This window comes from Phalacrocorax carbo, chromosome 18 (genome assembly GCF_963921805.1).
Source record: "Phalacrocorax carbo chromosome 18, bPhaCar2.1, whole genome shotgun sequence".
NCBI lineage: Eukaryota > Metazoa > Chordata > Aves > Suliformes > Phalacrocoracidae > Phalacrocorax > Phalacrocorax carbo.
In genome coordinates, this window is record NC_087530.1 from 8,657,844 (window position 1) to 8,682,774 (window position 24,931).

At 46.5% G+C, this 24,931-nt stretch overlaps 1 long non-coding RNA gene across 1 annotated transcript in view; it reads right to left on the reverse strand.

Annotated features, from left to right (window-relative positions):
- Positions 1–803: 803 nt before the first annotated feature.
- The window catches only part of LOC135316225 (uncharacterized), a 51,401-nt gene continuing 27,273 nt past the window's right edge, over positions 804–24,931 (reverse strand). Inside the window, exons 2-3 of the long non-coding RNA XR_010375660.1 lie at positions 7,488–7,636; positions 804–6,962 (exon numbers count right to left, since the gene is read on the reverse strand). This is a non-coding gene — a long non-coding RNA (uncharacterized LOC135316225). The remainder of the gene's footprint in view (positions 6,963–7,487; positions 7,637–24,931) is intronic.

Genomic DNA, 24,931 nt, shown 5'->3' on the forward strand with positions numbered 1-24,931 from the left:
TCTTAAATGCTTAGCAAAATTCTGCCTGTTTTATTCTCCCCTCCTTAAGTTGCCTGATTTTATTCCAGTGACCAATTCGCTTCCCTGCATCTCTATCTCAGTGCCGACAGGTTTCACGCTCCCCAGTTTAGCCATTAGCTGTAGGGTTTGGCCTAGACAACTTGTTCCCATAAAATACAGCACTGACAGTCGTGAGGGTACAGAGGTGCCCCTGCAGACACTCCTCTCCGGAGCCAGCGCCAACTTTGCGGCCACGCGCCCGGCTCCCATGGCCTGCGTTTTGGGGGCTGCCCTGGCTGCTGCGTGTGCCGCAGCCCCTATGGACGCGCTGCCGGAGGGAGCAGCCGCCCTGTCCCTCGGCTGCCAAAGGGACCTGTCCTACCTGCGATGTCTGCTGGCCCCGTGTGACAGGCACAAGCACCCGCTGCTCTCCCATCTTAGCAATCACACCTACAAAAAAAAACAAAACAGAAAGGAGGGAAGAGAGAGGCAGGTAAAGGATCAGCACAGCTAAAAGTGGGAATGCAGAAAATAAGGAGGAAGATTTCATATCCCTGTAGTTTATATTCCTGCACAGCCAAGCAAGGCAATAATAATGCAGCACATAGTTGGTGAATATGTCATGAACATCAGTCTGGATTTTAGGGCATAGCAGAATCCCACCAGGAAAGAGGGTTTAAATCTTGCAGCAGGAACACAGGAAATAAGGCCTTTTGTAACCCCCTCCCTTAAGAAAACATATCAAGACATTGGAGCCAGAAGGCCTTTCCAGGTTAAGGTTGGGTTGGTTTTTTTTCTGGAGCTTGAGAACACCAGAGTTTGATTAAGCAGAGCAACCACCCACCCCCCTGAAAGCAGCAGACAGGCAGACAGACTTTGGGGATTTCATTTTTCTTGTAGGAAAGAAAAAAGCCAAGGAAGGAGGGGGATATGACTGCGCTGCCATGTGGAATCATTCATTTTACACTGATCCCCGTCAGCCATCTGAAGCTTTGCTTAAATAAATGTAGGGATTGAGGCTTTCAGAGGCAGTTCCTGCTCATCCTCCCGTGCAGGCAGAGCCCAGCAGCAGGATACAGGATGCACACAGAGGGCTTGGCACAGGGTGGCGGAGAATCAGCCCCTCTGTTTCTCAGGTTCATTTCTTAATTCACTCTTTCGGTTTTCTTCTGTGTATTTCTGGAGAATTAGGAGTCAAACCAGGGACGTTAGTTAGGTAATGAGCCTGGCTCAGGGGAAAGACCAACTGTCAGAGCCCCTGAGTTTCGTCTGTGCCCCTTGTAACAACCTGGTACAAATCTGCAACACTTCAAGCTGGCTGGTATGTGTGTGCTGCTCCGCAAAGCAGGATGGAGTGGTTTAAGAGGCAAAACATGCTTTTCTTCATTAGGAAAGCATTGCAAGAAAACAAATTGTAGTGCTGGTGTCTCAATTTTATAGCTGGAGAAACTAAAGCTTGGGAAGATGGTTGTAGCCAAGGTTATAGAGAAAGGTCAGTGTCACAGTCAGCCAAATGGCTGAGGCGTCTCAGCTGTCACACTGGCTGCTGAGCAAGGGAGAAGGTTTTGCATCCTTCCTTCTTCTAGCTACCCCTGGGGAGGTCTGCCCAGGCAGCGCTTGTGCTGCCCTCAGCTTACAGCAGGATGGACCACGGACACCAGTGCCAGATGAACCGTGCGCTGCCTCCATCCCCGGCTCAGTGTCCTCTGACCAGCAAGATTATTTCCCAGCTGCTTAGTACACTGATGCTAATAGGGCTGTCTGCAGGCCCAGCTTGCTTTTAACAGGGCAAAACCCTTCTGGGCAAATGGTGCATTGTCCGAAATGTCAGAGCATCAGCTTGTGGCGGATGGAGTGGTACAGCAGAACAAACTCAGGACCTGTGCACTATGGGGGGGAAAGAAGGGCTCTGCATTCACCTGTGGGGACACCAGTGTCTGAATAGCTGAGGCGATCTGGCCAGAGAGAGCTTCAAATGATGGGGGGTGCTTTTTTCCCTCTGTAGTTATCTGCTGAATATTGTAAATTCAGTGGACTGAGAAAATGACCATCTGGGATTTTAATGTAAAGATATATGTCATTAAAGAGTTATTCAGTTCAGCCCTAAAGTTAGCTGTGTGTCACACTTTTGATGTCTTTTCTTCTCCTACTAAAAAGTAGATATATTAAGAATAAAAGATCTTGAAAATAAAAAAAAATAAATAGTGAAAAATAATCCCTTTCAGTCTCCTGTATATCAAAGGGTTTGTTTTGGCCACTTACCTTGGCTTTTTGTCATTGACATTTGCTGTGTCTGGTGTGCAGCATAGCAGACAGAGAGGGGTGTGCAAGTTCCAGTAGAAGCCATTAAGGCCTGTGAAATTGGACAATTGGCTATGCAGACATCCCTTAGAAGTATTTCTAGCACTTTTGGTTCCTGGCTGGGTACTGAAAATGGGAATGGAAGAAAGAAAATCTCTCTATATATGTATCAGAGCTTTGAAAGAAAACAAAAAGCATTGAATGTGGGACATGGAAACATGAAACTTTCAGTTTCTGACAGACTCTGCTAAGCCTTTATCCCCTCTCTTCTTCTCACCATTCAGAAGCCCAAGTAATTTTCCAGGCATGGAAAATACAACACCCCTCAGCACATGCACCTCATGAAATAGGGGCATGAGGCACTTAATGGAAAGTCAGCCACCTGCATCTACAAACCCGAATTAATTCACCCTCAGTTGACCTGGATTTAGGCAGTCCTGGCTACTCTTATACTTAACCAAGTGCATAGCAAAGTTTCACATTATGTTGGCATCAGGTATAAGGACTTTTTTTACAGAACTGTAAAACCAATGTTTCCATACATCCTTCTTTCCTCAAAACTGAGAAAGCTTGTTCCGTTTTATGAACAATCCCTGTTTGGCAAGACAAGAAAGGAGAAGCAGTTATTACTTTGCTCCTTTGCTGTCACTGAACCTTCCATGAATTTCAGTCTTTTCCTCCTGTTGATGTATCACTCCTCTTGAGATTTCAGCCCAGCCCAGGAAGGGACTGTTTGTACAATCTGTGTCCTCTATATATAAAAGGAATGGACTAGATTCATCAGCACTTTAGTGCTTTTACTCCATAGCCCTAGTCACTTCAGTGTTTTTCAGATTATGCTATAGCTGTTTAGACCCTGCCCTTGCTTTGCAGGTGAACTTTGCTGTCAGGTAGATGGAAATGACTGAAAAGTTCTGGTTATTTCTCAAGAATTGCAGGCTCTTTTTGTCTGTTCATCTGTCGATAGGTACATTTTCTCTCTTGCTAACATGGTATATTCAGACAGGATGACATTTTTTCCCCTGAAACATTACCCAGCCAAATCCTCCAATACACGGCTATATCTTCAGAAGATTTCGAGATACTGATTGCAGAACTCCTGAAAATCTCTCTGGAAGGAGCAAAGGGTTTGAAATCACCACTGTGATTAAGCAACTGACATCTGCTCTCTGCTTTGGAGTGCAAAGGTACACAAAAAAAGTACCGTACCTTGTAATAAAAGCTATTCAGTGATTAGACCTTTGCAGGTTTTTTTTAAATTACCTGAATTCATATTTAAATTCATTAAACTTCACTCACAAGATCAGAGAGTAAAGGGGTGCCTGCAGTACAGGGAGGCCATACAATTGGCATGGACGCAAATACAGCTGCATGATGTGCCCTTCAGGCCACAGTGATGAGTTTGGGGCAGACGACTACAGCCCAGAGCATGTGGTTTCTGGTGGAATCGTGATTGAGGGGCTTGAAAGGCTTCCTTGTGAGTACTGAGGGTCTGATCTCACTCAAACCGTTGCCTATTCTGGAGTGAAATTTCAGGTGACAAGAGGGCACATTTTCCCTGGAACATCTGTATTACCCTGTAGTCAGCAGGAATGAAATTGTCTGACTATGTCCTCCCCTTGGGGACCCCGCTGAAAATGAGATGTATCTCTCATGAGGACCTCCCAGCAAGCACAATTGAAATATCTTTGTGACTGCAGTAGCTCAGTAATGAATGAATTAATTGGTTTCACCCTCAGCTTCTTCTTCATCGACCCTGCTGGCCCCACAGAGGGGAAGGAGCTTTGTTCCAGTTCCAGTTTCCCTCAAAGCCCTGTTCTATTTAAAGGCAGGTGAAATGGCTTCAGAGCTCGGGGTGGGAATCCCAAAACTTCAGCTTTGGGTGCCAGCCAGATGGGTCATCGAACTCCACACTGAGTCTGGCTGGAAGGATGAGAACTCTCACCTTTCAGCCATCCCCGAGGTCTCCGTTAACAGACAGACAGAGAGTGGGTCTGGCAAGTCTGACATCCTAACAGCGCATCTACCTATATCTGCATATTGCCTGCATGACTGCCTAAGGAGCTTGTGTGGACGTCTCTGGGTCTCCAGGCAGCCCTGGTTCTCCCCTTGCTGCTTAATCTGAATTATCTTGTGGGAAAACAGCCTGGGACTCACGCATCTAACAAACTCCTCCCCACCTTCAAAAGTGTGATGTGTCCAGCTCTTCCAACCCCTGTGACCAGCAAGGTGACCATAGGCACCACACAGACGGGGCAGACTCTGACATCTGACCTGGTAAATGGCAGGACTGTGCATAACAATTCTGAAAAAAAAAAGGTGAAATGATTCAGCAGTGCCTGAAAAGAATGAGTGCTATTCTCATTTACAGGCAAACAGCTCCCCCTCGAGTCAATGCCTGAGGGTATCACCTCAGGGTACTTCGCACAGGCTGCTCGGGCTGGGATAACCAAGCAAATAAATAGCTACAGAAAAATGAGCCCATGGGACTCAGGACACTGCGGGGCTGTTAAAAACCTGAGATTTTTCTTCATACCCTGGAAAGCAAGTCACACAGTGCTGAAGGTCTTGTACAGGGCATCAGATACAACAGGTTCTACTTGGTGTGTTCCAGTCAGCAGAGAGCAGCTCTGAAAGTTACGGCCTCATGAATTTTAACCGCGGCTCTGAAGTCACTCTTCTATGTCTTTGAGCAAGTCCTGTGGCTTCTGCTGTGCCTCAGTTTCCCTGTTGTGTTCTCAAGTTCTAACCAGATTTTCTGTCAATTGCAAAATATGCGGTCTCAAATACTGCCTCTCTTCCAGAAAATATTGCTACTATTATATCTCCAATTTAAATTTTTTAATGGAATATTTTAATTAGCTTTTCAAGGAAACATTTCAAACATTTGAATGTTCAGAATGTTGTTGTTCCACCTTTAATGAAAGGGTTGAGTCTCTTGATTTTGTCAAGTGGACGTAGACATTTTGCAGAGTTTCATGTTTTGTGGAAGTTAAAATATTTCTTCTCAATTCGGGGATGAAAACAGATATTGAAAAGTGGATTTTTTTTCTCCTGGGTAAAGTCTGCCTTATGGAAATCTGAGATATTAATTTCTGAGTAGCCGTAAATGTCACTAGCAGCATCATGAAAGGGTTAAGTATGATTGCACAAGATCTTGAATGCCTCTTAAGCAATGCTCCTATTATGTAGGACTTCTGGGTGAGCCAGTAACAAAGGATTAAATCCATCTTTTATTAGTAGATGCCACCTGCCTCAGGACATAATGTTTAAAGCACACAGCTGTATTGTAATCATTTTTACCATGGTGACATCTGAGAACTGCAGGTGTGGATGAGATTCCACTGGTATTGCTCATTGTGAGAAGACAAAGCAAGAAGTCAAAGCGCTTGTAGTGCAGATACAGCGTGAGTGGACACAAGGGTGGATTTACACAGGTCAGGGAAGGACACTGCAAAGTACGCTTGGTCCAGCTCATGGATTTGCCCTCAGCCTCTTCCATTGGTTTAAGGACCCAACAAGTCCCCGCAGCAGAGGCTGTGGGCAGGAGGCTAATGGGGCACCCAGAAGCAAGGTTTAGGTGGAGGAAGGTGTCCCACCTGCAAACATTCTGCACACAGAGGAGGAGTCAAGCCCCAGACTACTGCCACTGGAGGAATGGATGAATCTTAGGGAGAAAGTTTTAAGGAAGCTTCAGCGTCTTCAGACGCTCACTACGTCTCAGGCCTGCCTTCACTCACGTTTTTCCCTTGTCCCACCTGAAGGGCTGCGTTGCAAGGCGTGTTGCTAAAGCTGCTATAGAGGAAAAAGACTTTGTGCCAGTATTAAACAGGAACTAAGAAAACAGTAAATGAGATGTCCGTGTGAAGGAGGGAGAGGGGATGCCAGAGCCACCACTAGGTTGCCCGTGTCCCCTCTGAACTCTGTTTCCTGATCCATTTCCAGCTGCGCCATCCTCAGACGTGGTTCAGATTCAGGATCCAGACCTGAGCGCCCAGGGCCAGCTTGGCACCTGAGGCGGCCCTGGGCAGACATCCACCTCAAAACAGGAAAGAGCTGCTCCTCAGCACAGCTGAAATACTGCCCAGTCTCCTCTCACTCTTTCTTTTCACTTCTTTTTCTGCCGTGTTTCACTTTGATAGAAGGGAATTGTTTTGACTGTATCTTCCTTGTAGACATTAAATACCTTTCAAAGCAAGGTCATAGTCCCTGGAGCTACGACAGCACACATGAAGATAACGGTTCAGGCTGGGTTTGCTACCCTCGTTGCAGGCAGGGAGCTGCCACTCTGTGTCACGGGGGTTTCTCTCAACAGACAGCATCACAGCTCAGCATTCTGCGCTTCCACGGGGAAGAACAGCTCTTGTGAGCCCTCTTTTCCATCCACGTGCACACCTGCGGTAATAGACATGTCACATCTCCCAGGTAATTCAGGAGCTGGACGTCTCCACAGTTCTGGGGTTTTTAGTATGCACCGTCAAATTATTGTGTCCAAGGAGAAATAATGCATCCGTTGCATTGAGACAGCACGGAGAGGTAGAGCCTCGAAACAGGAACACGTAATGATCTGTGGCAGACAGGCAGGGCCTGGACAAACCGCTGCACAGCATCATACCTGCCAAGCGGGTTCCTGGCAGCTGGTTCATCTTTCCATGTCACATCTGATGTTTGAATAGAGGAAAAACACATGAGTTTATTTCCAGTGCCTCTCCCTGTTAGACAGGTGACCTTTTCATACCTCTGGAGGGCGAGGGAGAAGGCAGCCTACGAAGTGTTCAGAGGGTGCTTGACAAATGATGATATGTAAACGAGGTGAGGGACAACAGCCGAGCGAGGAAGGGCCAAGCACCCTCAGGCGCGGGGAAGCCTGTCTCACAAGCGGGGGAAGCGTTTGCTTTGGCTCCCATGTTGAGGAATGGCGGCGGGGGCTAATAGCTGGGATCAGACAGCGCACGGGTTTGGATGGAGCACTGCGGATGGCTTACCCCGACTGGGGAAAGGAAGCCAGCCTGGCAGCTCTCCCTCTCACTGGAGCACAGCTCTGCTTACAAAGCACTCAGGAGAGCACAGAGGGTCTCGCATTGCTTCATGCTGCCCCCTGCCAAACAAGGAGCAATTTTTCCCCCACCAACACCACCCAGCACGCTCTGAGATCCCACCTGTTATCACCCGTGCACGATACCCACCACAGACACACGCAACAGCCAGGTCCCAGAGCTAACTCTGCGCTGGCATTCGGTGTTGTGGAGCCTGTAGAGAGCCTGTGGAGGTCACAGTTGCCTGGTTTGGTGTCTTCTGGTCCCTTCAGTCATCACTTCAGAAAAGACTGTTAAACCTGTAAGGGCAGAACGGTTCCCCCTTATGTCTGTAATGTCAGTTTTGCGCCAGTGTACGCAACCCACACGTATGCCTTAATCTCTGCTTCAGAGCATTTCAGTCTCCGCCTCCCTTTGCAGCTCCTTTGCCCAGAGCAAGCAGAAGATCCCAGCTGGCCCCTTTCAGACTTTCCCTGTTGGCTGCTCATAGGCACCAGCCTCCTCAGCCAGCTTCTGCATTGCTCCCACTGTGCCGTGTTGCTGCTGATACGGGACTCTGGGCTAGGAAAGGGCTTCCTGAAGCCAACAATAACTGTCTAACCCCCTACTAACTCTGAGAGGGAACCATTCGGTTCTGGACTCCATCTCATCTGATCCATCTGAAAGCAGAAAGAGTTTGTAATCTGTCTGATCCTGACCATAACCCCTCAGCAAGGCTTGAATGTGGTAGATACAAACAAGACTTTCTGCTGGGTGAGCTAAAAGAGCTGGAAGCGATGACTGCTTGGATTACACTACACAACAGCTTTCTGATTTGTACACAGTGACAAAATTGGACTGGGCTTGGATTTGCAGCTATAGGTAGCTCAGATTATTCTGCATCACTCACTTCTGGGAATGGTGAGACAAGGTGAGTTTTGGTTGAGTAGTTCATGTTTTCTAAAAGTTTTCTTGATGCGATACATAGGTTGTGGATTTTCTGACTAGATAAAAATTTTGCAAACAGATCTGTTCTCCTAGAAATCTCTTCCTGGATTGCTTTTGTTTTAAAATAAAAATCAATACAATGTTCAACCCAAGCTGCAAGGCACTTTTTCATCAAAACTCCCTCTGCCCTCCCCAATCCAAGCACTTTTGATGACAGATTGGGGATGTTGTTCCTTTAAACTAAGAAAAAAAACCCAAAACAAAACCACCAACAACAACAAAAATAAAAAAGGGTTTCTATGTTGGTTTTCCACAGAGGATGGGCAACCAACAAGTTTTTCTAGGTAGCTCTAAATACAATACCCCTCTAAACACAATACCCCTTAATTTCCACATGTGAACAGGTGGGTAGATATCGTCCCTTACGCACACTTCCCATGTTCAACCCTTGCAGCTTGGGTTGAACATTGTATTGAATTTTATTTTAAAACAAATACAATCCAAATTTAAGGACCCACGGATTCTTTCCTCAACAGTGAAAGACTCATTTGATTTCCTCCTCCTATCCCTTTCATTGTCTCTCTGCCTTTTGGGGTATAGCCAGCACCAGAAGGAGAATGAAATAGAGTGAAAAAAGCTATTTTGTCTCTTGCCAGCTCAGTTGGAAACAGGAAGTACTGGAAACCTCCCAACTAAGCCCAGCTTTGGAAGACCTCCAGCCCACTTTGTCAAGGCCTGAGGCTCCAGGGGTTCTGCAAAGTGGCTGAACTTCTGGGAAATGTCACATACAGCTCACAGACTTCAGCTGTGCCGGTGAAGAGGTGTTGATGGGGACTGCGAGAGAGAGTACCCCTGCCTGGAAAAAAATTTAGTCCGGAAGCTCTGAATTTTATATGTTCCCCTAGGTTCATGCTCATTTACATGAATGCTGATAAACTTCATTGCAGGTTTGCTCATGAGTAATTTGGGGGAAGTCATGGAATAGTAATTTTGGGGAATAATAACTTTGGGGCAGTCTGCTCTGAATCTATTGGTAAGGATGAGGAGCAACAGGATGCAGGAGGATTGGTAGACTGATCTATGCACCAACACAGTGTATTAGACATATATACATCCTGGATCTAGATATCCACAGACCTTTAAACACAGGACTACATAGAACTACAATTAGCTCAAAATATTAGACCATGAAGGCTTTTGTAGACACCAGCGCTCCAAGCTCTAACCCCACTGCTGTTCCAAATAACAAACCACTTTCTGACATAAAGCCCTCAGCAGCCGCAGACTTTGTGCTGGTGCCAGGTGCACAGCGGCACAGCAAACACAGACCCTTGAGAGATACTGAAAAGGCTGCAACTAGTTTTTATTCTCTGGCAGTGTAATCTAGATTGGGGAATTAACAGAAATTTCGGTTTTTGGCTTCTTTTTTGTTGTTTTTGTTTTTTTTTTTCTTCTGCTGGCAGCTCCTGCTGTCTTTCTAATCATGGCCCCAATCCTTGCCCAGGCCAGCCAGGAAGGCTCTGAAGCTGCCTCCAGTTTGCAGTCAGATAGGTCTTGAACACACGGCCACTGTTTGGATTCAGAGCCTGGAGGTGACAAGGAATGGACAGCACATGCACCTGGTGGGAGTTTTCCATCCTGTTGCAGTGTCACCAGAAAGCCAGGTCATGCTCCCATCCCCAGCCTCTGCAGCTGAACTGTCTTTTAATGCCAGGATAACTCATTATAGCGATGATTGCACATGGCATTATCTCAGCATGACAAATGCAGGCCACGTGTGCAATGCATCTGCAGCCCTGGACTGCAATCTCTGATGCAGTTAACACTTCGTTGCAATCAGGATAACCGTTTCCCGAGGTTGGCTCAGCAGAGACACGTGGCTCCAAGTTCCTACCCTCCACTTCTGTGGAAGACTTGCTCCCGGTCCCTACCTGTGGCCATGGTAACAAACAAAAGTTCTCCTCACCAGGAACTCTCCATCTTATCGATTCCTTGGGAGATTTATGGCAGAGACCTGATCTCATTGAAGGAGCTAAATCCAATTCACTAAGGAATTACAAGCCTGTCCGATCAATAATCTATTTATCTCCTTCACTTTGCCATCTTTAAACACTCCAGCCCTGTCAAAATAAATTGAAAGCTTTTTAAAAATGAAATTATTGAACTCTGGAATGGTTCTGCTAAGGGTTCTGGAAAGGATCTTGAGACTAGGATGGATCCAGCTCAGATCCAGCACTTAGGAGAGGTCTGTCATAGCTCCAGTAACTTGACAGCAATCCAGCATGCAGGCTGGGATGGCAGGGGATGCTGACACACAAAGAATCCAGCCCAGGAGATCACAGGTAGCATGGATACACAGCTTGCAGGAGATCTCACTTCGACATTAGTGCCAAGAAGCAATATGCGTGTGGGGGGAACGCAGCAGAGTGACTCCTGCATTCCCTTTAGCCAGCTGAAACTGAGGAAGGATCGTGCATCCTCTGCTGCACTGGCAGAGCCTAGGAAAGGCTCGTGTACCTACATAGAGGTACTAGGAGCTAAGAGAAAACTGAGGTGTGAAGTGCTAACCCCACCTGAAAATGCATTACCGAGGGCCCTGGAAGCTGCAAGCCGCATTCGTTCATGAGCATGAACGTGAATTAAACTTCATGATCATGAAGTTTAATTTAACGAGCACACGACTTCAGAAGCAGTCATTATGTCTCCCAAGGGCAGAGGTGTGCTGCATCCCAGAAATAATGTTATTTTTCAGCTCTCATGCAGCACTTCTAATTAATAGATTATAAAGTAGTTTGCATGGAAGAAAACCCAGGCTCAGAGAGGAAGCAGGGCTAGCTGAAAGCCAGCCAGTGTCAGAACCAAGAGCAGAATCATAGTCTCTTTGAAGAACAGTTTCCACCCTTCTCCAAATTTCGTAGCTATTTTTATCTAACAGATGCAGGTCTTTACAAACACAAGGGAGGCTGCGGGATCAGTTCACAGATGTGAACTGCCTTCATAGTAAAGCTCCTTGTCAAAGAAATATTTACGCACCTGTTTAAGCCTATCTTTCTTCATACTAACTCTTAAACCGAACATTATTTGCAGTCCCAGTGGGACTGAGCCGTATATTCTGCTGGCCAAAAGACAGGGTATTTTCTTGGTTGTGTAGAACTGGGGAATCACAGCCACAGTTGCTCTATGGGAACAACCGTGCTGGAGAGCAAGCATGATGTTCAGACCTGAAGTCATAGACGTTTGGGTAAGTCAGAAGTTCTGCTGACATTAATGGTGTTGCACCGGTGCCTGTGTGAGATTTCCACCATACTTATGACATTGCCTGCCGGGTATTTGCTCCCCAGATTGCCCCATTTTTAACAGATTCATGTACCTAGTTTTCTGCACCTGGAAATCCAGCACTGAAGCTGGAAGGGGCTAAATTTCTCTGGAGATGAAGAGGGGCCAGTTCCTCTCACTTCAGAGGTTAATGAATGGAGTCATTAGGATAATTAATGTTTTACTGATGAATTAATCACCCTCTCAAGCAGTTTCTGCCTTTAGCTGTGCAGAGAGGCAGGGCCCTCTTGAGATCTAACACATCCCTTGCTAAGGTAGCTACCTTGTCCTGACAGCTGCCTGTTTTTGGAACAGGTTACCGTGCATCTGCCTTTTCAGCAGGGGAGTTGCTTTCCTGTGGGAGGGAAAACCTCAAAGCCAAAAGCTGTGCTGGAGCTTGAGAGACTCCAGGCTGCCAGCTGCTAGGATTAAGCTTTTTTCCAAACTGTACTAACACTTCCAGTTCTGACCTGGGGCCACCTTGTCCGTCCTCATCCTGAGCCCATTTCACTCACCACCCATCCAGCCCTGCCAATAAGCCTCACTTTTCCTCTGAAGAACCATCTATCCTTGTCCTTCAGTTCCTTCTCCTTTATGCTTTTCCCGTCTTCTCCACCCCCCCCCATGCTACCCTAGCCCTGACCCCAGGTTTGCGTATTGATCCCAAGCCTGACTTGAATCACACTCTTTTTTCAGGTTCTCTTTCTGAAGATTGTTACTGAAGCACTTCACTAAAGAGCAAATGCCCTTGTTGTTTTCTTGTTATTGGAAGTGTGAGAAAGCGCGTGGTGACCATGCCAAAAAAAAAATCACTAACCTTTCTGTGGCAGTCTATACAGCGCAATGAAACACTGAAAAGAGCTGCTGTCACACAAGAACTTTCTCCCTTGGCTGCAGGCACATTTGAACTGTGATTTCCAGGGGATGGAAAGCTGAGAGTGATTTCACAACATTGCTCCTGTAATAATCCCAGTAAAGTCAACAGGGCTTCTTGAGCAGAGCCCTCAGAGACACAGCAGCATCTCCAGGCAGAGTCCCACATACAGGCCAAGGCAAAGCAAAGACACCCCTCCTCTTTAGGGTAAATTGGCACCCTTCAAGATCACAGACTGTCATTCTGTGTTAACATGAGTTAAGGAACTTCATCACTGAATGTCTTTGGCAAAGAGTATTTCAGGCAAAGGATTTTGTAAAGACACCTTGGATAGGATGAAGATATCCCGTAGAAAATATGTAAGGTCTTGGATTTTCTGGTTGGTTCTTATCAGAAGGAGAAGGCAGAATCGAAAACTTGACCTTTTTAGTGAAAAATGAATACTACAACAATTTGCTGCTTCACAAGGGAAAAAAAGGTAAAAGTAATTTAGAAATGTTGAAGTGTGGCAAAACGGGATTGCCATCCCACGGCCTGTACTTCTCAAAACCCATACCTTTTCAGGTCAGCTTCTCCTCTTACTTACCCTGCGAGCATTCGGCTCTGCCCTCAATGCTCAGACTTCAATTCTCAAATCCTATTTCCTCCTCCCACTCCGGCTGCTTCGTCTCCTGACTTGTTTATGATTGCCCCTCGGACAGTCCCCTCGCTGGACATCCATCCATCTCTATGTGGCCTTTCTTCTTGTCGGTTTAAATGCTGCCTGTGATTTATGGCCCAGCAGCTCCCCAAACACATCTCGGGCATGTTATATGGCACTGGCGTAATGCTAACTCTCTTAAACCACGGAGGAAGCAAACAGCGCTAATTTATGCCTGGCTTTTTTTATTCCCTAGCATAATTCTGATTATAATGTTCCATCTACACCACATCAATATCCTTTCACTGCTAGCAAGTAAAAACAAAAAGTAAATATTTCATTTCTCATTCTTTCCCTCTTAAAAGGTTTTGCCTAAACCAGCTCACCCGCCATGCCCTGAGGTTAGACAAATAGGAAGCGACTGTGGTCTGCCACAGGGGTGCTTTATGGGAAGGGCACTGCCCACAAGTGTCAGCTTTCTGGGATAGTTGCTATCTATTCGTGCATGAATATAACAAATGCAAGCATCTCCGGCATCAGGTTAAATTACTAGCCTGAGCAAATACAAGGCTCTAATACATCGCTAATTTATCAGCCTGGTATTACCATTTACTTCATGCAGCTATATTCAGAAAGCACAAAGTGCTTCAGGAAAGCAGAATTAAAAAAAAGGAGACACAGAGAGAGGTAGAGAGGAAGAAGGATAACAAAACATTATGCAAAAATATTAAAAGGCTAAAATAAATCTCTGGCCAAAGGCACTGACAAAATGACTTGGCGGCTGAAGGGATTCGTATCCTGCTGGATCCAGGATATCTGCCACAAGTCTTTGCCTGACTGAGGAGCATCTAGATTCCCACTGGTGTTCCAGCAGCCCCACAGGGTTCTCCACACTAAAATGCAAGCCCTGTAGTCCTCGGTGCTCTTCACATCTCCCTAAAATTTTGGGTCAGGGAAAAACCATACCCATATTTTCAGGGAAAGGACAGAAAGACAATGATCTTGCTAAAATCCCAGTTGAACCCAGGTCTCCAGAGCACTCTGGCTCCTCATCTTGAAACACAGAAGAACATTTCACTGATCCAGCCACCCCAGAGTCTCTACCAAATCTTGGTCTGGGAAGAGATTCACTAGGTAGACACTCTACAGATGAGACCTTTATGCACACATAGCCTATAGGTTATGAAACTTCAGTGACTCAAAAAGTAGTATCTCTAAGGGGCACTTCTGGTCTTCTGCTGCCTGTTTGCTCCCTAGAGAGCCTATCTTCTAGATGGCCACCGTGCAGACTCCCACTGGAAAGCTGGCCCAGGCAAGGCTCAAGGAGCACATGAGGGAGGAGATGTGCAGAGGGTCTTCCCTCTAGCATTGCCTGAATGCAGTTACACTCACCAGGTGCATGAAAAACACACCTAACGCTTGTGTTCAGCACCCTGCAACGCCTTTACCTCACTTTGCTCTTCCTGGTGACATGAAATGTCACTGCAATGGGATTATATCAGGGCCAGAGACTTCCTACACCCCAGTGTGTGTCACCACGGTGCTGAGCAATGCTGAAGGGGGGTCACAGCCCCCCATGCCAGGATAGGTCTCGAGACTCCTCCCTTCCCTGCTGAACACAGAGCAACAGCCAGAGTCTCCACTGGAAATCAGGTTCCTACCCTGGAGCTACTTAAGATCATAGTTTGTTTTCCTCCAAAATGAACTGTTGCAAGACAAATACCTCTCAAGACGATTGAAGTAGGTCACATTAGATGGTGCTCTGGAGAGTCTGCCTGACACTTTCCCATCAGCAGCAAGCACTGCTCTGTTCCTTTCTTTTTTTCTCCCTCTCTCCCCCATCCTTTCTCTCCTTCCGTTGCTAAAAGTCCGTGAAAAGGGAACTCTGTGAAGGGGAAACATCTCAAGCAAAATCTGTGTTCTGGTTTGGCAGCTGGAAGAATCAACACTAACATGGCCCATGACTGCAGACAGCAGCTTACACTCATGAAGAAGCACCAGATGGGCAAAAACATGATGGAGATGAACGGAGCAAGTCAGCACTGTGCAGGGAGGGAGCCCTGCGGGTCTGCAGGGAACAGGACAATAGTATAAGGACTATAGTATAAGGTCAAACGTAATTTAAATGAAAGGCATCAGGCACTGGAATAGCCTGAGGGATTCTATTTGCTGTGCTCTAGAGCACAGGCATGAAGGGTCTTCTGCTGCCCACACCAAGGGGAGTGCCCAGGGACATCCCAGCTGGGCTGCTGCCTTCCCTCATGCTTGAAGGGTGGTCCTGTCTCCTCCCTGGGTGCACCCTGAAGACTCCCGGCTCCAGCATCACCTCCCTGCTGCCTGCCCCTGCTCCCTCCCAGTGAGACTGCTGCCAGCTAATGATGCCTCACCCAGGACCCCCCGACTCCGTGCTTGTTTTCCAACTGGAAGTGATTAGCGCAGTGGCACGTTCAGTCAGCTTAAGGCTGTAACACTGCAGGGATGTTGCACCCCACCAGCTAGCCCGGAGGGACAGAATGAACGTTAGTTAAATTTAGTTACTCATTTCAGTTCATAAATTAGCAGCAGGCACCCCTCAGCCCATGTTCTGGTCAGTTAAAGCAAAGTTCGTGTGATCAGATAATAAAATCTAAGCATCAGATAGTAAACTGGCCCAGACATCAATTTATAATTGGCAAAAGCCATTTGGCTGGAAAAAGGCGACAGGAGATATTTTTTTCCCCCTCTCTCTTCGCTGGGTACTCCACATAGCTCATGAGATGAAGCCGCTCTCTTCTCACTGCCAAGACACTGTGGCTGTAGCTCGATGGAGCCCCGCTATGTCCCTCCAATCCAGCACTCCCTACAGCGCTCCTGATAAATGCAGGGTCATTTCGAGCATATTTAAAGGGCTTAAACAGAGCAATAGGAGAAAGTGAGCCCAGGATGGCAGCTGTCAGCAAATGCCCAGCTACCAGCTCCCTCGCCTGTGCAGCCAGACTCTCTGGTGGAAAAATGAGACGAAAACCTCGGGACCTCCTGCCTGCAAGAGGGACCACAGCCACAGTGGCGGTCCTGCTTACAACAGTCAGCTGAAATCCAGTTTGAGACTGTCTGGTCATGAACAGGGCTTTGCAGTTCAAAGCCTTGAGGAAATGCAACTGGGATATACTAACAAAAACCAAATTAATTCACTGGTTTAACGCTGTCTGAATTTTGGAAGAATTTTGAGCTGGATGTTTAGAAAGCTTCTGCCTCTCGCAGATGAGCTGCATAGATTGCCAAATGTATGTCCTCTCAGAGGAAAAAAATGAGTTTTATTTCTGTTACAAACCTACAGGACTTCTTTCAGTTTTACAAATTTCCTTTCTAAATGGAAGCATTTTAGAGGAAAAGAAAGTGCTTCAAAAAATCCTTAGAAAAAATCCTTCTGAAAATGTTTTATCTGATTGATCCATCAAGCAGTGGCTCAGGGTAAGGAAAAGATGACAGGTGCTCCTTTTGTTGCATGCTGTTCTGATTAACTTCAAATAAGACGCTCCCTGTCACCCATGGCCCTCTACATCGTGAGTGCACAGAGCTCTGTGGACTCTGCTGAAAACACCTGATGCTGTAGCAGATCTCCTCCTGCCAGAAGGACAAGATATTTTTGCCCAGGACTGTTTGGAAAACCATGATTGGACTTGAACTCATAAAAGCAATAATAAAAATTTAGAGAAGCTTTAAGGAATCTTTCCAAAAGTGTCCAAAGTCAGCCTTAGTCTGCAGTTGTGATCAACACTGGCTCTTCTGAGAGCAGAATCAGGAGCAACCACACAAGGAGGAACTGTGGAGTTTCTGGTTTCCCAGCATCCATCCACCTTCCCTCGACCCTCCATCTGCTTTGCATTGACTGACTCACCTGCCATTTTTTCCAAGGACATTATTTACATTCCTTTCTCATATAAAAAAAGCTGTGCCAGAGCAGAGAGCCACAACCACAGAAATCCAGCAGTGTCCTCCCTTGAATTAATGATACAGGGCAGACTGAAAAAGGGAAGAAGGCTTTTTTCTAAGACTATAGCTAAGAATAAGCTTGCACACACATCTGGTGTTCTTATTGATATGAAATATATATTCACCTGAATCTTTGGGATTCTTGCTAGATGTTTGGAAGGATTTTTCTGTCACTGGGGGAATGTAAAATCCTCTCCTAGCTGTTTCCAGGCAGCGCAAACTTTCTTTCTGCGCTCCCTTTTCTAGGCAGATGAGGCCACTGATGGGAATTATAGATTGTTTTTTGGTGCCAGGGGGTCTGAACAAAGGCCAGAATGGAAGAACTCAGCCACATCCCCAAATGAGAAATAAGTTTGGCTCCAGCTCAAAACTCCGCTGCCCAGGTCTATCCATGTCACTGAGGATAATCAGACAAGTAGCATGTTGGAATCCTAATCCAAAAAAACCAAAAGCCTGAGCTAATGGCTAAATAATCCCCACATTAAATCCTTCCACAAAGCTGAAAGAGAGAACCGAGTTTCCAAATGCTTCCAATTAAATGGAACATTAAGGTCAGCACCCGGGTTGAAGGCAGAGGGGGAAGCAGCCTGGGAGTCTCCGAGGGCAGCTGGGACGAGCAGAATTTCCAGGGCAGCATTTCTGACTCTCTCATCTCTGGCAGCGTTAAGCACTGACACAGCGTTAGTGAAATGTGGTCTTCATTGGTTCATTTTCGTCTCTGTACGTCTGTTTGTATGAGTACAGGGGTAGCTATTCAATGACAACCCTGGATGGACAGAAAGGATTTTTCTTTGCTTCTTTTCCTTCTTTTTACACCTCCTCCACCCCCACACCCCCTTCTCCAACCTTAGAGCAGCGGGTAATTTGTGTACTGGCTGAAATAAAACCCACTTAACGATGAAATCCATGGCCAAAGCCTGTGGACATCAGTGCAGACTTAATGAAATTTCTATGCCTGAAACACATTAGTAGGCAAGAACTGAGACTGGAAAAAGATTAGGCTGCTGAATAGCTGGCAGAGCTGGAGCTTTCAGAGTGAAAGTCAGCACAGAGAGCAAGGGAGAAAAAGGAGACAGTCTTACAAGGGGCTGCTCTGGCTGAGCTAACCACCTGTCCACCTGAGTCACAAGCCTTCCCCCACGCCCATGGCCACCCTCTCCTCAAACCCCTTCTGATCTGTGGGCCTGCAGAGCCCTTACAAGCTCCCATAAACCTCCCCATCCTCAGTGGCCTGCACCCACCGCACCCAGAGCTAGCAGAGAGGCTGAGCTCCTGTGACTATAAAGGCCTGCTGGTTGTTTTGTCAGGCTCCCTCAGTTCTGCAGAGATTTAGATTCCCTCGAAGTGGAGGCTTGCATACTTTTGCTTGACTTCCATTCCAATTTTATTCTTGATTTTTGTCCATTTTACACCTAGGCAGCAGAGAGATGCCCAAAGGGCATGTTTATGTGCCGAGAGAAGAAGGCAGTGGGGGTCAGATACAGGGAAGCCCTCAGGTTGTTTAAATTTCTCTCAGAAGACAGGTTGACTAAGTAGATGGCATCTCGGAGCCTAGAAACGTGCTCACATCAGCACGTTTTATGACCATGCATCATTCAGTCAGTGACATCATTCAAGTCACCTCTCAAATTTACACAGGGCAGCAAGGGGACAGGGGAAACAAGGGGAGAGCACACAGAGGGGAAATACATCTTCACTATTTTGAGACCCCAGTTGGCAGCTTTTCCATCCAGTTTCCTGAGATATTCACAGCTGAGGCTGTGCACACTGAAACCAGGGAGCCAGGCTGGGGCTAGGAGCAGTACGCCTTCCTTCTTGGAGACCTCCGTCCAGGTGGCTCTGGAAGTGTTTGGTGCATATAGGTGCGCGTCTGGAGGGAGATTCTCTGGGGCTTGGGACTAACAAATGCCAGAAGTTGACAAATCTGACTAACAAATTGGGAGAAGCTCCCCTGCACCCAGCCCCATCGGGTGCAACGCCAGCAGCTGCGCCCCATCCAGGCCATTCAGCCATGCTGGTGAAGCTGGCTCTGCTCAAATTGCAGAGGGACCCTGACACCCCTTGGGATTTGACATGGCCACGAGCTGCACTCCAGTAGCAGCGTCCACTGACCCCTTACCCTGAGCATTTACATTATTTCTCTGTGCCTTGAAAGGGTCATAGCCATCAGACTTTTATTAAAAAAACCCAACCAACACACAAAAAACCTTTTGAGATCTATTGCTTTTTAAGAAAAAAAAAGAAAAAACAAGAACAATAAACCCAGTGAATAATTATCAATACTATTGCAGGATTGGTCCCTCAGTTGCCATATTTTCCTTTAACTCCAGTGTAATTTTGCTCTGTCTCCCAGAAGACGAGTGTTTGACTTTTCTGCTGTGCCCTTTCAGAGGTGTTACAGACTGTGATCTTGTCTGTGCTCTTAATGGCTTTGTCAAGAGATCATTTCTGCTCAAACCTTGTTAGCCTTAATAAAGATAAAATAAAGTCATAAATACTTTTGCGGTTTCCTTTTTGCTGGGCTGTAATTTGACTAACAAATTAAATTACTTTAATTTGGAAACTAATAATTATTTCGTTAGAAGTAGATTGAAAGAAGTTTAGTTGAAAATGGACTTTTCATGGAAGGAAAAGGGATACCAGTTCTTGGAAATATAAACTAAACGTAGGAAACTGGATGAGTGGCATTTTGAAAATCTGTTCTCATTAACCAGCTTTGGCTTTTAATATGTGTCATTTTTATCCCCATTTGTAAAACTAATATTTCTTTCCGTCACATCTGTTGGGCAGACAACTCCACAAAGCTAGAAAACTTTGGTGATGGAGCTATAAAAGCAAAAAGATCTCATCATAGCGATAAAGGTCCATTTCCAAAGTTCATATCCCAGACTGCATTACTTTCTCCTACAGCCTCCAAAGCCACATCCAGGAAAACAATGCTCAAGCCGTGCTGCTACAGGGTTTTACCGATGAGCTGTGATCTAAGTGGAGAGAGTGTTCTGGTACTCTGTTTTCATTTGTTAATTGACTCCTCTCTTACTTAAGATAGGAATTGGAGTAGTTTGTGATAAATGGATTACACAGTCCCCTTTGTTCCAGCGCAGCTCCTGTGAAATAACTGCCAATTCCTCACTGCACCAGGTAAAGGGGCGGAGGGTGCAGTTTGGGACTCCTCCTCTCGATCGGTAGAAGGACATGTTTTTTAACTCAACATTTATCTAATGTAAGATGAATAAACAACACATGAGGCACAGTCCGGAACCCACAATTCCCTTTTCCTGCAAGCCTTACGGTAATTCAGCCCTCCTTGCGAGGGCTCACTGAAGCCCCTGGCTCCTGCATACTTCGCACAGCAGGTCTGGCTTCAGCAGGAAGGATGGAGAGTCTCCACCCCACTTTCTGCACAGTGGCTAGGACCCTGCCCGGCAGGGAGAAGGTACTGGTATGATACTCTTCCACCCGGCCGGATGAAAGGGACCGAAGGCCTTCCTTTTTCTAAGGGAACTTTTCCACCGGGGAGGTGGTCTCATGCACACTACAGCAACAGCATTTTCAAACAAATGAGGGAACCTCATGCAGGTCATCGGAAGAAAAACTTTGGCAATCACCCTCAGAAGAGGTCTTTGGTCTCTCTAAACTTCATCAGAAAATCACATTCTTTTGTATTCCTCACAGGTTTCCTGTTTTAGCACTGAGATTTTTAGCTCCACCTTCTAAAACATGTAGTTCACTTCAGGTGCTTAAAAAGAAAGCAAAACTGTCTAACTATGTCCTTTATTGGATCTGGCCCTCAAAAAACAGAAGGTGTTGGCAAACTCTGCTGCAACTCCATATGGTTGCTTTGTGGCTCCCTCTGCTCTTTAAAGGGGAAGGAAGACGTGTTTCTCACTCTCATCCAGACAGGCTCTGCTGCCAGGCTCTGATCTTCCAAATTATCACCCCTACAAAGAGGCAAAGAGACATTTAACAAGGGCTGGCTTGTCCCCTCCGCTGGCTCTCCAGCCAGCATTTCTTCAGTGTCAGAGCTGTAACTCTGCATCTTCCTACCTCTTCATGTCTGATCTTTCTGCTTCTTACTCAGTCCTCCTCCTCTCTCCCACCATACCTCTCCTATCTTTCAGCTTACTCCATCACCAACACCATTTTCAACAAGGAGGATCTCTCTTGTGCTTCTTGCTGCCAGCCCATGTTGTCCTCACACGAAAAGGTAATTATTTCTCCAATGGGGATTTACGACTGCAGCCACATTCTCAGCTTTATGTGGGATCAGAAATTGCCAGAAAACAAGAATTTATAAGAAGTATGGCCGAGTTACAGTGGAGGGAGATTACAGTTTCTGGCACATCAGGGACAAATTTTAATTTGGATTGTACTGAATGAGAGCCCTTCTCACCGATCCCTGTGGACGCTAATCACACTGGGTAGTAAGAGCGGTTCTTGGAGACGGACTGACAGATGTGGGTGGCAAGAAAAGGGCTGAGAACAGGCCCCACTTCAGCTTACAAACTATTTACCTCTTGGAGAAACTGGTGTCTCTAGCTCATCCATGTGTGGCAACACTATGGACATACATATGCACGCACACCATCCACATGTGTTGACACACACACACACTGCTCTTGCTGAGCCTGTGAGGCCGTTCTCTGCCCACCTGGTTGAGGCAGGGTAAGCAGCAATGCACAGGCACAAAACTCCACCTACTCTCAGAGCTGCAGCCCTGAGGCCCATGGCACAGGCCTTTTACTCCATTCCTCCCTTACCATTCAAGTCCTTATGTATCCTAAGGATTTGGACATGTTCTGCTTTTTATTTTACTACTCATCGTCTTAATTCCAGCAAAGGCTGAGTGCATGGGTAATGAAGTTTCCTCCTTGCCATGCATATTTCCAACTCTAACTTACTTTCTTCAAGAGGTCTTTTATAAAAAACAACAGATCCACCTCCAAAAAAAGCTTTGCAGAACAAACCAAAAAGGAAATTCTTTGTTATTTCCACCAACTGCACCAAACCAGTTGAGAGAGGAGGCAGTGCTTTAACTCCCTAAGGGATGCCTGATGTGAGAGCAGGAGCAAGGCAGAAGCAGTGGTGTTGAGAAAAGGACAAAGGTTTCTGCATTTAGGAGGGAGCCTTGTGTCAACATTCGGACTTGTTCTTGCCCGCAGAAAGGAGACGTTAGAGCTCCAGAGCTGAGAGCATGCTCTGCTCTCAACTTACACCAGCATAAATCTACAGGCAGGGCTGTGATATCACTGAGGAAAGAAGGAAGAGACACTTGCCTGTAAACACCTTCACTTCATCCCCTAAAGCCTAGATGAAGGTGGAAGAGCTTCAGAAGGTGCCATCTGGCTGGCAAGCAAGCTGGCATTGGGCAGAGCCTTGGCTTCAGCTTGAGTCGGCATTTAAATTCAGAGGAAACTTAGGCAAAGTCTCAGGCACCACCTTCTCCCTCCTCCCACGCTGCATGACACGTTGCAGCTGAGCTTCGTGTAATGACCCATGAGCACTGCTAACACCCCCAGCTCCTCCTGCCAGGTGGTCCCAGGCAAGCCAGGGAAGAGGTTTGGCCCTAAACCGCCTCTGATCTCCAAAGTCATGGGAAGCTGTAATTTGTTACTCACTACAGCTGCTTGCTGCAGACACACAGCCTGGCCCACAGGCTCATCCTGGGCTGAGAGCCTTCTCCCCTTCTTGGGGGATCTTGCCATCCCTTTCCTCTCTCTACTACTTGAAGTTAAAAAAAAAGGTAAGAACAAACACTGGGGAAAAATACCTCTAGTCAGATCAATGGATTTTATTTTTACCTCAGTCTTAAAAGTTTCCTTCTACTTTTATGCCATTTGTTTTGATTTTCTTTTGGTTTTCATCATAATAAAGTTACAACCTGAAACAAGGGGGAAAAAAACAACTTTCAAGCAAGGCTTTTCTTGGTTTCTTTTTTCACTTAAAGCTGCCGCTTTAAGTTGCTAAAATGAGGAAAAATTGCCCTTTTATTCTCACAGAAAACCTGTTTCAAAGAATCAGCATTTTCTGATGAAAAATGCTTTGTTGAAAATTTCCCGACCAGTGCTTTTACTGAGCATAGTCCTACTGCTACTTCCCTTCCCTGTGGAGTGTGCAGATCACCCCCTGAGAGCTATGCTGTTGTGGGTATCAGCTGAGCTAAACGCTGCACCCGATTTGGAGCTGGGTCATGAGAGCAGACACTCATCTTGGGCTTCCCATTTCAGAGACTTCTGCGGATATAGACCTATTATCACATATTCAGCTTTTCTCCCTGCCCCAGACGTTATTTTTAATCTACGTGTCATGACTATTAGTGGAGGTAGTCCTGCGTCCAAGGTCCCAGCAGCAAGGCAGCATTGTGCCTCCAGCAGTACATTTTGGTAGGCGTCATTCTCTCGGTTGTAGGACAGAGCAAATGCCGCCCTCTTTCCTCCATTTCTGCCAAGAGTACGGGCATGATTAGACTTCCCTGAAACAAAGTGCAGACCTGTTCTCAGGGTGACGAAGGCCACTCTACCACTTGGCAGCAAGGTACAAATATGCCATAGAAGCTCATAGCCCAAACTAAAATACTTCTCTTTTGGGGTGTCTGTTAACCATGGGACGTTGGAGTAGCTCAAAACACACGCTTTCTGCAGGTGATTCAGATACCACTGTCCATTTTATAGTGCTGTTGTGTTCAAAAGAACAGCACTGAATCATTGAAACAGCCTTGCTTCCCTGCCTAGGCCCCTTCCTTCTGCCTCCATGCGATGCGGCTGCTGGCAGAAGATGGAGCCAATCTGCAAAATGAGCATCTCCATGGAGATAAGCTGAGAGCACGAGAAGGTCAGAGCCAAAGCGTCAGGAGCAGCAAAGGAGTTCTTCAAACTTCATTTCCTTCCACAGCAATCACTTGATGGAGATTTGTTGAACATGACACCTGGCTGCCTCGCATTGCCGACTCAAATGAGGAGACAAAAGAGGAAACTAATTGTTTCCAATGCATTCAAGTTTAATACAGTGCATTTTTAATTAGGGCTCTAAAGGGGAAGGGAATCAATTACCTCTTGCAGAGGCAGACTCCACTGGCAGGTGATGCCGTGCGGAGAAAAGGAATTGCAGCAGGATGCTAAGGCTCCCTGATGAGGAGAGGGCCAGTGTGCTCTTTGGGGAGCCCTGTGCACTGGGTACTCTTGGTGGCTCCAAGGAAGCTTGCCACGAAGTGGCACTGTGACACCATCCAAGAGGACAAGATCAGGGGAAAATGCTGTTGATCCACCCTGCTTTGGAGGTGCTTTTGTACCTGGGAGTCTTTGTAACCCCTAGGGAACATCTGCTCTCCAGGACCTGAGGAGGAGATAAGGACATCTGAGAGACCACACTGTGAACATCCTTTCCCACAACTCTGGTGAGATCTAGTCCACTTTAAGACATCCTATTCCTTATTTCAGCAGGATTGGGGAAGCCCAAAAACTACTGCTCGATAGGTGCTTGGTGACCCATTCTGGGGGAGGAGGAAACAAAGGCACTCTTATGGTTGGGATCCAGATCCCTGGAGAATTCTGTGCTAGAAAAGCAGTCCCAGTGAGCTGAGGTTGAAGGGACACCAGTGAGCAAACACAGCAAGCCCAAGGACTCCCTCTAAGAAGCAAATCCTTATAGCATACTGTTGAGACACACGCATATACAGCAAGGAGCTCGTATTTCTGAAAACTTATGTTCGGTTTGTTCAGCAGACCAAAGCTTAGGTCTCCAAGGAGCTCAATTTCATGCCTCTAATGAGAATTACATTTCCTAAAGGAAGCAGCCAAAGTCCTTCAATTCAGTGTAACACATTGCAACAGCAGAGAGGTCTCAGGATCCTGCGTTGTCAATACCTTC